General features: G+C 41.5%; 1 protein-coding gene across 1 annotated transcript in view; it reads left to right on the plus strand.

The window, feature by feature from the left end:
• PTPRT (protein tyrosine phosphatase receptor type T) overlaps positions 1–14256 on the plus strand; it is a 937772-nt gene that overhangs the window by 100722 nt on the left and 822794 nt on the right. The gene's annotated exons all lie outside the window — the stretch shown is intronic.

Raw genomic sequence — 14256 nt, forward strand, 5'->3', positions numbered from 1 at the left:
AACTGGCATTGTGGCACAATAGGTTAAGCCACTTTTTTTGTGATAGAGTCATCCATAAGGAATCCCTTGCCCCAGTCATGGGTTCTCCCTGCTGATGTGTCTGGGAGAGCAAGAAATGAGGGCCCGAGGGCCTGGGAGCCTCAAGTGGTGTTCTGGACTCCTGGCTTCAGCTGGGGCTAGCCCTACCTCTTGTGGCCACTAGAAATAGTGAATGAAAGATCCCTCACTCTTTAAAAAATGAAAAATCTTTAAACATTCATTGAAGTGAACTTAACAGGAAAAAAATTTAAAAATGCCTACTTAAGTAGCATAGGGCATTCATGTGTAGGTAGCCACCAACTCTTGTCAAAACCTTTTCATTGATCCCAAAAGAAATCTTTCTCCCTTGAAGCAGTCACTCATCTTTCTGCTCACCAGTCTCATAGCCACCAGCCTGCTTTTTATCTCTTGGAGTTTATTGATTCTGAATATTTCATATAAATGGAATCTCACAACGTGTGACCTTTGCATTTGGCTTCTTTCAGTTAACCTAGTGGCTTTTTTTCTTTCTTTAAATATTTATTTATTTTTCTTGGAAAGGCAGAGTTACGGAGAGGAGAGGCAGAAAGATCTTCCATCTGCAAGTTCACTCCCCAAGTGGCTGCAATGACTGAAGCTGAACTGATCCACAACCCAGAACCAGGAGCCTCTTTCAGGTCTACTGCATAGGTGCAGGGTCCCAAGGCATTGGGCCATCTTCCACTGCCCTCCCAGGCCACAAGCAGGGAGGTGGATGGGAAGCAGAGTAGCCAGGACAAGAACCAGCACCCATACAGGATCCCTGTGCCTGCAAGTTGAGGATTTAACCACTGCGCCATGGTTCTGGGCCCAGCCTGGTGTTTTTAAGATTTATCTGTCATGTCTCCTGTCACCATTGCTTCTTCATTTTCTGAGATGAAAAATAATTAATTGTCTGTATTATAGTTTGTGTATTTGTCCATGGATTTATGCTTATGTCAACTTTTGGCTGCTATGAATATGCATGTATGCGTGCGCGCACACAGACACACACACACACTCCTGTTAGCGAGGAGACTTACTTGTGACTTGACTGTTGCAGGGCAGGACTGAGTAAGTATATCTGTAAAGAGCCAGAGGTAAATATTTCAAACTTTGCTGGCCATTGAATCTGAATGACTAACATCTGCCATTATAGTACAAAAGGACATAGAAATACGTGAAATTTAGCTTGGCTGTGTGCTGTGGTCCATAAAACTTTATTTGCAAAAAGAGATGATAGATCAGACTTGGTTTATCCATTTGTTGAATACCCTTTTCCATGGACTCTGAAGTCCTCCTTGATTGTGCCACCTTCTGTAACATTCCGCCACTGTTTGCCTTGTCCCACTGTTCAGGTGGGCCAGGGTGGAACTGACTGTGACATGGATGGCGCAAGCTGGGGAGCAGCTTGGTCAGGTTGTAAAGGAATGTAGCCAGAAGTAGCCCCATGAGAGAACTCTGGTCTAACAGTGCCCCAGGGCCTGAATGGCAGTTGAAAAAGTCTTCATTGTTGTGTTTGTCTGCTGTATGTTTTCAGACAAAGCTTGAACTTCGAGGCTTTCTTAGATTAAAAAAAAGAAGAAGAAAAGAAAAAAAAAAAAAAGAAAAAAATACCCACAGGTGCATGCACTGGCATTAAGAGAGTCTGAGAAACTCTTTATCATTGGAAGTCTTTCATGGAGCCTCCGCTGTGTTCTTGGGTAGATCTCACTTTAAAATAGAGGAGAGAAGTTCATTGTCTGGAACATACCTTCTAGAAGAGCTGTAATTCACAGAGCCTGCAGAAAAGTGCTCCTGCAGGTGACAGAAAGGCCTCTGGGGACAAATAAAGAAGCATTTATGGATGGAAACTGAGCTGAGTCCTTCTTGCATGAGTAGAAACCATCTGGGTGACACAGACTGTGGTGAGTATGTGAGTGCCTTTGTCCTTGTACTTCACGCAGGCACCTGCCAGGTGTACAGTTTATGTAATTATCGAAGGAGAGACTTGAGACGTAAGATGTGCCAAGATGGAAGGTTTGGTTTCCAGAGGTCTTTTGTCTGAGAGAATAGTCTGGCTGGTGCCTGTGTCCCGAAGGCTGTGACTTGCAGAAATAGGCATATGTGCAGAGCTGACACAGGGACTGGGAGTGACAGAATCAAGGGAAAGAGATCCAGTCCTGGATTTAGTGCATGCTGCAGGTGCTACTTGGAAATTGCCCCATGTCTTTGGATGGCTGCATTTCCCATCTGTGTGCCCCTTCTCTGAGCCCTTTGGCTGTTTGTGAAACCATGAGTCTGCCTTTTCCCATCGTGTGCATCTCTGAGACAGCATTAGCTGTCTTTCCTTGTGAGTCTTCCCTGGTCTACTTCATACACACATGATGCCTCTATTATTGTGCTAGGGTGGTGTCTGTCTGTCTCTCTCTCTCTGTCATGATTCTGTGAAATTGTATTTTCCTGTCAATAGATTTTTGGGTCAGATTCCTAGAAACTGGCTCATTGCCTTATAGGGCATAATCCCTCCTCTACTGTGTGTTATGCATGTTTGTGATCACCCAAATCTATATCCTCTTTCCTTTGTGCCTCACTGAGAATACTTTCCTAGACACTCTTTTTATCAGATGTGGGCCGGTATTGAGTTCTGGCCAATGGAATGTGAGTGAAAGTGAATTGCATGCATGACCTTCAGGCCTAGTCCAGACATCTCTAACACATGGGGTCTTTATTCTTGTCTGTTGTCTGTAGAAGAAGCTGAGGCCATAAGAACCTGGGTCTCTAAATCTTTGTTGGATTACATCATAAGTGCAAAGAAAATGTTAGTTGTTTTAAGCCAACAAGATGCCATGTTTATTTGGCCTAGCACCTGCCCTATACTGACTATTGCACCTGCTCTGTGTGGAGATGTAGAAAGGAAAGAAGAGGTATTTCTTCCTTGAGACGCCTCTAGTCTGGAGCACAACTTTTCTAGTGCGTGGCTTGGAGGAGTGGAAGTTTTGGCCATGGGTGGGTGATCACCTTCAGCAATGAGGACAAGCCACATGAGGATGAGAGGAAAAAGCAGATACAAAGACACGAGGGGCCAGGATCATCAAAGCTGGCTTCTAGAACCATGGGTAAGTCTAGATGTAACTACTTTCTACTGACTAAGACCTGAGATTTTTCTGCTTATTGAATCCTGACACTTCAAATTAACCCTTTGCTTGGGAGCCAATGGAAAAAGCTGATCTGAGAATCTCACTGTGAGCCGGTGGTGGGTCACTGCATTGTTACTAGAGTAGCTGGGACATTGGCTGTCCTGTCAGCTATCTTACCAGCTCTCCATTTCTGGATGACTTAAACATTTAAAAAATATTTATTTTTATTGGAATTGCAGATTCCCAGAGAGAGGGAGAGCTAGAGAGAAAGATCTTTCATCCACTAGTTCACTCCTCAGATGGCCTCAATGGTCAGAGCTGAGCCCTTCTGGAGCCTGGAGCCCCCTCTGAGACTCCCATGCAGGTCCAGGTTCGCAAGACTTCAGGCCATCTTTCACTGCTTTTCTAAGGCACAAGCAGTGAAGTGGGTGGGAAGCGGAGCAGCTGGGCCATGAATCAGCACCCGTTTGGTTTGCCAACACTTGCTGGCAGGGGATTAGCCAGTTGAGCTATCACACTGGCTCCTGATGGCTTAATCTTAATTGATGTTTGTTGGGAGCAGACAATTTAGAACCTGAAGCAGCTTGTGTTGGGATTTGATAAATATTTTTTTTTCTGGCACAACTAAGTACATTTTGATGTAATTCTGATGTTATATTTCTGCTTTGACTCCATCTAATGGAATTCTGAAGGTATGAGTACATAGAAGAGGACATGTGAGTCTGGAGAGGTTAACTGTGGTAACACACAGCCGCAATGTACTATTATCCTGCTACAGTATAGGTCTATCTCCTTTATTACAGCCAGCATGGTTTGGCAGAGGGCAGAGGCGCAAAGATCTTCCATCTCAGTTCTTTGCTACTGTCTAGGTCCGTAGGATTCATTTGGTAGATTGGGATAAAAAGATGCTGGGAGATGGCTTAGGGGGCTTCTGTGGACCAATCCTGAGAATTTTTTTTTTAAAGATTTATTTATTTTATTGCAGTCAGATATACAGAGAGGAGGAGAGACAGACAGGAAGATCTTCCATCCGATGTTTCACTCCCCAAGTGAGCCGCAGCGGGCCAGTGCGCGCCGATCCGAAGCCGGGAACCAGGAACCTCCTCCAGGTCTCCCACGCGGGTGCAGTGTCCCAAAGCCTTGGGCCGTCCTCGACTGCTTTCCCAGGCCACAAGCAGGGAGCTGGATGGGAAGTGGAGCTGCCGGGATTAGAACTGGCGCCCATATGGGATCCCGGGGCATTCAAGGCGAGGACTTTAGCCGCTAGGCCACGCCGCAGGGCCCCAATCCTGAGAATTTCATTGTGGCATCTCTCTGTATCCAGAATTCAGCTGCAGCTAACTACCGGGGACCTTGAGAAATGTGCTCTAACTGTCCCCAGGAAGAACAAGAAATGCAGTAGAATGAATAGGTAGAGTTTTCTGTCCTAGAGAGAAGTCATTTTAAAGAAAAATGATTTTGGCCTTTTGAAAAACTATCAGTTATGGATAAACATAGGGAAGGTCAAAACATGAAACCGTCTTGTTATAAGCAGTTTATTTCCCAAAGTTCTGGTGGGACTACAAGTTGACTTGATTCCCTTGCATGCTTTGGAGCCCAGGTTGGGCACTTCCTCTTGGGGTGAAGGGTTGTAGGCACTAACTGCTTCCTCCTTCTGGAGCCACCCAGGAGTCTTTAGAAGATTCTGGATTCCCCAGTGCTTCCTTTCTTCTGGATGGAAGGTAGATAGCTCATGACAGTGAATTGATCTGTCCTCAGCCTGAGAGTGCCCTGGGGTGAAACCAGCTTGGCATGAGGCCAGAGAGGCCAGCTGCTTGGATGACTGAAAGCAAGACAGGAATATGCCTCAGATGAGGAGTGGTTACAGACTTTTATTAAAAGAGGGGTTGACTAACACCTTTATGCCTTTAAGCCCATTGCTACATGTTCCCTTTTTTCGTTTCACATATGAATTGCTATTATTGTTCCATCTTCTGCAACCTCACACTGAGAGTCTCACTCCCATCAAGAATCCAGAAACTTTTTAATACACCTTTGCTCCAGCCCTGGAGAAATTACTTGTAAGCCTAAATAGAACTGAACAGTTTTCTTCAAAGCGATTTTCTGAATGTGTGAAGGAAGTTACAAAAGAAAAAAAACTCCCAAGATGATTTCACAGATTTTAGTTTTAAAACCACCTAAACTAGATTGCTGTAGAGTTGAAATTTGCTATGCTGACCGATGTCTTATCCCTAGAGAGTGTCACTGTTAGGAAAGAACTAATACAAAGAGATTAGAGAGTCCAGAATTCTTTTTTTTTCCTAATGACCTTATTAGAGAAATTACACCCTGGATAACAATGTAGTTGAAAACTCCCTATGGAGTCACTTATACTGAAAATATGATTTCTTAGGGAGAAAATGGTAACTGTCAGTACTGTTCAGGTTTGAATTAATCCAAGATTCCATGGCCCATATTCTTATATAAACATGAATTCTTTAATCTACATACATTAGGTATTCATTCTTGATTATCTCTGCCAGCATAACATTAAAATGATTGCATGCTACAAAAGAGCACATGTCGTTTTTCAGTAAGAGCTCATAGTGAGGAATGTTGAGGAGTTGAAGATACACTGAGCAAAGGGGAGTAGAGAAGTGAAGCTGCTATTTAGGTGATTATTTCTCATTATTATTAATTAACAATAAGAATAGAAGATGTTGTTTACTGAAGGCCCACTCCTTTCCCCGGTGTTTGGCATGTATTATCTCCAACCCTGACAGCAACCTGAAGCCAAGTCTCAGACACATGTGTTCAGTGGCTGCCCCAAGGTCACCCCACCAGGAAGACAAGCCTGGAGGCAGAGCTAGGGCTGTTGGCTCTGAAGGCTTTTCTTTGGTTTTGCCTAAACATATCACTTGGAGTCATGTTCAATAATTGTACACAGAGTCATGTTCACTTTTAAAGTATACAGTTAGAGTTTTGACAAATGTGCTTACCCACATACCTGGCACCCTGATCAGGGTGCGAAATTTTCCCATCACCTACACATTTCACTCTACCCCTTTGCAGACCTTCCTGTGACCCCAAGCCAAGGCAACCTATGGCCTGATTTGTGTCATTGTAGATTAGATTATCATCTGAAGAATTTGATAAAACTGGGATCCTGCTGTATATGCTATTTTGTGTTCATCTGCCTTTGCTCAGGCTAAGGTTTTCAAGCCTCGGTTATGTTATGCATGTCAATTGTTTGTTCCTCACAAGCACCACTGTCAGACTTTGATTTGAGTTCCTGTTGTATAGATAATATATGATGCAGAAGTTGCTTTTGCTAGAATCGGAATTGCTGCTTATTATAAGGAGGCCAGAGGGGTAGGGGTGGGGCATATGTGAAGATCAGATTTGTAGATGGTACTTCATGGGATCTGAAATTACTGGGGTAAAGGATACCTAGAAATTCCATTAGCTCACCTGTACATTGCATTGGCAGCTTCTTTGTGGATTCATTGTGAAGACCTAGTAGGAGTGTGTGGCTTCCAGAACAGCACTGACCATGGAGTAACCTCTCTGTCAACATCAGCAGTTATTATGCTGCACACCAAAGCTTGAGCTCACGATGGTGGCCAGCACTTTAAGGAGCTCCTCAGAGCCAGTTACTTGGGAGGAGCAGCCAGAACACGTACTCAGTAGATAATATCAGGCAGCCCATCTGGGCTCCTGCCCTTGGGAGACTGAAGAGCTGAGAGTGACCAGCACAATGAAGGATGCTTGATGCGCAAGACCTCAGAGGTCAGTCATGAGGAGGAGGTGATGGATAACTTTCATCTACCTGATCCCCTTGACCTTGAGTGGGAGTGGCAGGGACTAGGACTGAGGAATGGAAAAGGAAGCAGTTCTAGAATTGGCTGTGCCGTCCCCCAGTTGAGTGAGTGGTGTCGGTGAAGGAAGAATAGGGATGAAAAGGAGTTCACAGGTACTCGTTTTAGATCTCAGAACTGCATACATGTCTGTGCAGTGCTTCTAGAGGACTGCATGTTGTTTCGTTGTTTCAGGAACTCAATTGATCAGTAAGTCAGCTACCTATCTATCTTGTTGTCTAGCTAACTAACCAGTTAGTTGTCTAGCTATCTAGATCTCTTGCTGCCATTTTGCCTCTCACTGATATTTAATTTTTCTTAGGAAGGTGTACTTTAAAAAGATATTTAGTTTACATGAAAGTTGGAGTTAGAGAGTGAGAGAGAAAGAGAGATATCTTTCTTGTGCTGGTTTACTCCCCAAATGATTACAGTGATCAAAGCTGGGCTGGTCTGATGCTGGGGACCAGAAGTTTCTTTAAGGTCCCCTGTGTGGGGGTAGGGACCTAGGGTCTTGAGCCATCCTCTGCTGCTTTCCCAGGCCATTAGCAGAGAGCTGGATCAGAAGTGGGGCCACTGGGACTCACACCAACACTGCAGGTAGATTAACCTGAATTTCCACTGTGCCTGCCCCAGTAAGGTGTACTGTATACACTATAAAATACATAGATCTTAAGTATGATTATGTATGTTTTGATCAATATATATATTTTTTCTGTCAAAGACCTTATAAAGGTGTAGAGCATTCTGTCACTCCAGAAAATTCTCTTGGCCCTTTAATGTTTAGTTTGCTTCCAACCAAGCAGCAGTTAATTTGATATTTGTCAGATAGATTTTTTGTCTGTCTTAGAACATCATGCAGATGAAGTTCTACAGTGTGTATTGCATCTCCAGAGGAGATCATAGGGGTCCTTTTAAGTGACACTTTCTGGGCATTGTGAAAGCCACATTGTGTCAGTTACTTTATTTAATTTTCATACTAACTTGTCTGAATTATTGCTCCCTTATTGCAGATGAGGAAATTGAGGTTTAAACAGTGAAGTTGTCCATTATCATGGATCTTAAAAAACAGCTGATGCACATGAAATGTTTATGCCCATTTAAAGAATGGAATTTAATTCCCAAAAACGGTATTTGGAGTTAGGACATTTGAGGGTGATGAACCTGTGAGGGCAAAATCCTTTCACATTAGATCCCACACTGTATTGCCCAGTCATCATGTGAGGACACAGGAAGAGCATGGCTCCCTATAAGGAGGCAGGTGCTCAACCAATGTGGAATCTTATAGAGTTCTGATATTGTACTGCATAGCCTCCAGAACTGTGAAAAGTACATTTCTGGTTTTTTTGGTAAGCTACCCGGTATGTGAAATCCTGCTGTAGCAACTAGAATGGAGCAACACAGAAACTGGTTTCAAGAGACAGGAGTGTTGCTTTAACAAAAATCTCCATATTTGGAAGTGGCTTTGGAACTGGGAAATGAAGCTGGGAGCATTTTGAGGTGCTAGACAAGGCCTGTACTGCCTGGAGTAGACCTTTAGAGATGACTGCCACGAGGAGACAGAAGCAAAACAGGAGAGCTATGAGGAAATGCTTATTTTATGTGAGATTCCCATTACCAATTTATTGTGAGAGCTCATTACTGTCTCCTAAACCCTGTGCACTTATCACTCTGTTATTTAATCAGGAGGTACTAGGCCTGTTTCCTACTCACTAGTCCAGAGTATTTGCCACTATTTAAAAAAAAATGGTAATTTTATCTTGAAATAGCTGAAGATGCTTAAAAAGTTGGAGTAGTATAGAGTTTCCCGTATCTTTTATCAAGTTTTCCCTAAAGGTATAGTATTTTGCATAATTGTTAGTATGCTGTTGAAACCAGGAATTTGGCTATTAACGGAGAGCATGTCCTTATCTAGCACAGGACCTCCTTCCCCTTGTTCCTGCTCCCTCTTTACCCCTCTTTCTTTGGAGTTCTAGCTTTGGTGTAGAATCTGGACCACCTGCACTTGTTGCCTGTACGTTCTGACGGTTTACACAGAGGCAGAGCCTATCCATTAGCACAAACATTCTTGTGTGACTGCTCAAGTCACCTTCCTCCTTCATCCCTCACTCCGGGCAGGTATGTTCTCCATCCCTATAAGTTTGTCATTTCCAGAATGTTATTTAAAGGACTCAGTACCAAAAGCTTTGAATTCAGCCTTTTCCCTCAGCATAGCACTCAGGAGGGCCATCGAAGTTGTTCCATGTATCAACAGTTCATCTTGCCATTGTTTTATTAAGATAAAAGGAGTCAGGAATAGGACACTTCAGGAGGACATTTTCTTTGTGAAAATACTTTACGAGATTGTTCTTCTCCTTTGAGATCTGGAACAATTAGTCTGAGTATAACAACATGTTGGCAAATTGGTAGGTTATCATTTTTCAGATTTGATTTGTAAATGTTTTCTCACTGTTAAATACAGTCTTCCCCACCCCAGAGTGGGGTTAGTGCTCTTTCCTCTAATTTGGGCCTAGTGTGCTTCAGAAATGCTTTTTAATAATAGAACAATTCCTTATGTTGTTAGATTAATACCAGCTGTTGTAATGAATACTCTCCAAATTTTAGTAGATTCACATAATAAAATTGTGTATCTCACTGTAGCCACAGAGCAGGGGAACACGCCTCATCGCTGAAGGCTGCTTTGGAGATCTATTGTCCCTTGGAAACTTAAAGCCCACTCTATGCTCCTGTAAGACAGGGCAGGGCATATCTATTCACATGGATCAGATTTAGAAATGATGCCACTTATTGTTTTCATTCATATTTTGTTGTCTAGAACACATCCCTGTAGGTGGATTAAACTGTTGGTTGCTGGGATGGGAGTTGGAGGAAGAGATGATGTAATTCCTGGTGAATTTCCACATTTCAGAGCTGGAAATACTCTAAGGAAAAGAGAAGTGGAAGTGGTGAAAGGCTTTATAGCCTTTCATCCTAGGAAAGTTTCTATTCCAGGCTAAGAATATCATCTCCAGGGTAATGGATGGCATTGGAGAGTTCAAGTTCTGGATTAGAATCTTTCTGTGAAACCCAAGCAAATTATTTTCCCTTTTAAAATCTGTTGTCCTGTCTCTAATTACAGGTTGAGTTCTATGGTTCCCTATATAATGAAATAGTTTTATGTTGTGCTAAGTTAACTGATCTCAGAAAAAAAAATATCACTTGCAATCCTGGCTGAAGGTAGGTTCAGTAAATCTGAACTAATTTGTTGAACTAAGCTTACATTTCCTATTAGCCATTCATTTTTAACCCAGAAGCTAAGGACAACACAAGCAGCCCTGGGACCACACAGCACAACTGCTCTTGGAAGTGGGAAGGATTGGACAGTTCAGTCATGCGAGTATGAATTCAGCCTCTGGTGAAGAATTTACTTTGAGAATTGGGGACCTAGTTTCATTGTCTTGCCTAGCTTATCTCTTAAGGAATGCAGACCATTCTGGTCATGCTAAGAAGGAAAAGAAAATTTATTTATCTTCTGTGTTCCCTGACTGCCTGTCCTTCATGCTTGTTCTGCTGTTTCAAAGAAAGCTATGGATTTCCGTTTGCTACAGCAATGAATACCTCATTTCTAGTTTGCCTTATCCCTGCCCAGCCCTCGACCACTCATAGCCCTATCTATCAGAGTTATAAGAAAGACTTAATTAATTGGTGAACAACATTCTGACGGATGCCCTGTTTATATCCAGGGTGAAAGGGGAAGTGGAGAGAAGTTTAGTGTCTCCTCCACAATTCCCCTGCCCCTTAAGTGACAGGGCCTGGAGAAGGCCAAGCCAAACTCAAGTGTTTCCAAGTCAGATTTCATCTTGGGTTGAATATATCTTTCACACTTCTACATGCCTGGGGAACAGAGCAGTTCAGCTGTGAATTTAGTTCTCTGTTGTCTGGGTTTTCAGGGGTCGGTGTAACTTGGATGCTCATTAAGATTACTGAGCCTCATCTTTTTTTAATGTTAGGCCCAAGGTAATATTTAATGAGGCTGAAAAGTATATTAATAAAATTGCTTGTAGTAATTAGTGGGAAATTATAATGGTAGGGTGATGGGGAGATTTTTGGAATCAGTTTGGAGTGATCAAGCCAATCTCAAATGTCACTGTTTATAATTTTTTGCTTTCAATCATCCTGAACTACACCTTTGCATTTTTATCTTTGAAAAGAAAAGTCTTTGGTTGAGTTTATACGAATGGCTGTGATTTCATCCAAAGTGTTCACTGCTGGGGATTAAAGAACATTAGATTTAGAGGGGTCTTTGGAATACCCTGAAAATCACTATGCCGCCCCCTAGAGGAGTTGAAGAACTCTGCTTTTAACCCTAATAGCTTCTTTCCTGGGAAGAGGGCATGTCAGAGGTTGACAGTCCATGTGGACTTGTTGGAACATGCTATCAACAGAGAGTACTTGTGTAGAACTTACCAGCCTTGGAAATGGAAGCAGATGCAAGAACTCAGACATGAAATGTACACACCAGGCACGCAAAGGTAAACGCCAAGCCCTTACAACCTCTGTATTTTCTCTAGGGTGGCACTACAGTTACCGCTTCTCTACCATCACCAGTGTTATATAGCAAGTAGGTTTGGAGGTAAAACTAAAAAACACAAGACTCTAGGAGATGTGACTGGATCTAAAGTCAGAGTCACACTCCAGGGAAATAGTGCTGGTAGTACTGGGAAACTTAAACACGCCACTTCTTTCGATGGATAAATCAACACACATGTACACACACAACAACAACAACAATAACAACAATAAAGAAGAGGAACAGATGATCTACAGTACAGACTTAATGGACCCAATAGAACATTTCCCCCCACAGATGTGGAATAGAGACTCTTTTCCTTGGTGCATGGCACATTCTCTAAGGATAGATCATGCACCAGGACATAACACACTTATTAACACATTAAAAAATTGAAAATGTGTATCTTTTCTGATCATAATGCAGTTTACGTAGGATTTAATAACAAAGAAAACTCAAGAAATTACACAAATACCTGGATACTGAACAACATATTCCTGAATGAAGACATCAAAAGGGAAATCAAAAAAAATCTTGAACCAGATGATAATGAAAACACAACACATTAAACATTATGGGATGTAGCAAAAATAATGTTAAGAGGAAGGTTTATAACAATTAGTGCCTACATGCAAAAATGTAAAGGTAGTAAATAATCTAACAATGCATCTCTAGGATCTGGTAAAACAGGAAGAAACTGAAGTCTAAATTATTAGGAAGAAATAAGTAATAAATGAATAACAAAAATTAGGGAAGAGATAAAATAGGAATTAAGTAGCAATGCAAAAATTGATGAAATGAAAAGCTATGTTTTTGAAAAAGTGAACAAAATGGGTAACCCTAGCACCATTAACCAAGAAAAAGCCAGAGATGAAAAAGGTGTTACTATAACTGATACCGCTGAAATACAAAAATCATTAGGAATTGTCATGAACAATTATATACCAACAGATTGGAAAAATGTAGAAGAAATGGACAAATCCTTGGACACATATATCTTACCAAAATTGAGGCATGAAGTCACAAAACCTGGGTGAGATTGAGTCAATAATAAACAGTATTTCAACAAAAGAAAGTTCAGAACCAGATGACTTCACTGCTGAATTTTAACAAACTTTTTAGAAAGAATTAGCCTCAATTATTCTTAAATCATTCCAAACTCAAGCTGTGAGGCCAGAATTGCCTAAATTCCCCCCCCCCCCCAAAATAGCATAGAAACTGTAGATCAATCAATATCCCTGATGAGCATAGCCGCAAAAATTCCTCAGTGAAATACTAGCAAACCAAATCAGACAGCACATCATTAAGATCATTCACTCTGATCAAGTGGAATTTATTCCAGTGAGGCAGGATTGGTTCAACACTGACAAATCAATAAATGTGGTACATCACTTTAGCAAGATGAAGACTATAGAAGCAATATGGTGATTTCCATAGATCAAGAGAAAGCATATGATATAATATGCAGCCTCTCATGACAGAATAATCTTTAAAAAATTGAATATACAAGAAACATATCTCAACATAATAAAGGCAATATATCACAAGCCTGTAGCCAGCATTGCATCAAATGGGGTAAAACTGGAAGTTTTTCCACCAAGATCTAGATCCAGATAAGTATGCCTGCCACTACCAGTTATTTATTTATTCCACATGGTTCTGGAAATTTTAGCCAGAGGCATTAGGCAAGAAAAATAAATCAAGAGTGTACAATTGGAAAGGAAGAAGTCAAAGTATCCTTGTTTGCTGGTAACATGATCCTTGACACAGGGGAACTAATGGACTCTACCAGGAGACCATTAGATAGTAGCATTCAGCCATGTCACAGGATTTAAGATCAATACACAAAAGCCAGCAGCATTCTTTTTTTCAAGATTGATTTATTTGTAAGTTATAGTTACACAGAGTGGGAGAGACAGAGAGAATTTCTATCTGCTAGTTTACTCTCCACATGTCCTCAGTGGCAGGGGCTGGGCCAGGCCTTCTAAGGAGGAGCCAGGAGTTTGTTTCAGCTCTTCCATGGGGCTGTCTGGGGTCTAAACACTTAAGGCATCTTTAGCTACCTTTAGAAGGCCATCAGCAGAAGCTGGATCATAAGTAGAACTGTCAGGGCTGAAACTGGTGCCTGTATGGGATGCCAGTGTCACAGGCAGTAACTGTCTGCTAAGCTAAAATGCCAGCCCCAATAGCGTTATTACACACCAATAATCTGATTGACAAAGAATGTACAAAATGAAATCCGTTCATAATGGCTATAGTAAGAAAGGGTTAAATATCTTGGAATAAATTTAACCAAGGATGTGACAGATTTTTGTAATGGATATTACAAAAGATTAATGAGAGACAAAGAGGAAGACAAAAAATGGGTAGATTTTTCTTGTTCATGAATTGAAAGAGTTGGTATTATTGAAATACCCATGCTACCTAAAACAGTTACAGATTCAATGCCATCTGCAACAGAAGTCTAAGGGTATTCTTTACAAAACTAGAAGAAGCATTCCTAAATTTCACATGAAAGTACAGAACACCTTGGAGAGCTAAAGCTAATAAAACTAAGCCAGAGGCATCACAATAACAGATTTTAAGGCATATTACAAAACTTTCAAAAGCAAAACAGCATGGTAGTAGCATATTAATAAACATGTAGATACGTGGAACATAATAGGAACCCTAGGAATCCACACTTCAATTGATCTTGGAGAAATGTGATAGAAGAATT

The sequence above is a fragment of the Ochotona princeps genome, chromosome 22, assembly GCF_030435755.1.
Source record: "Ochotona princeps isolate mOchPri1 chromosome 22, mOchPri1.hap1, whole genome shotgun sequence".
NCBI classification, from domain to species: Eukaryota; Metazoa; Chordata; class Mammalia; order Lagomorpha; family Ochotonidae; genus Ochotona; species Ochotona princeps.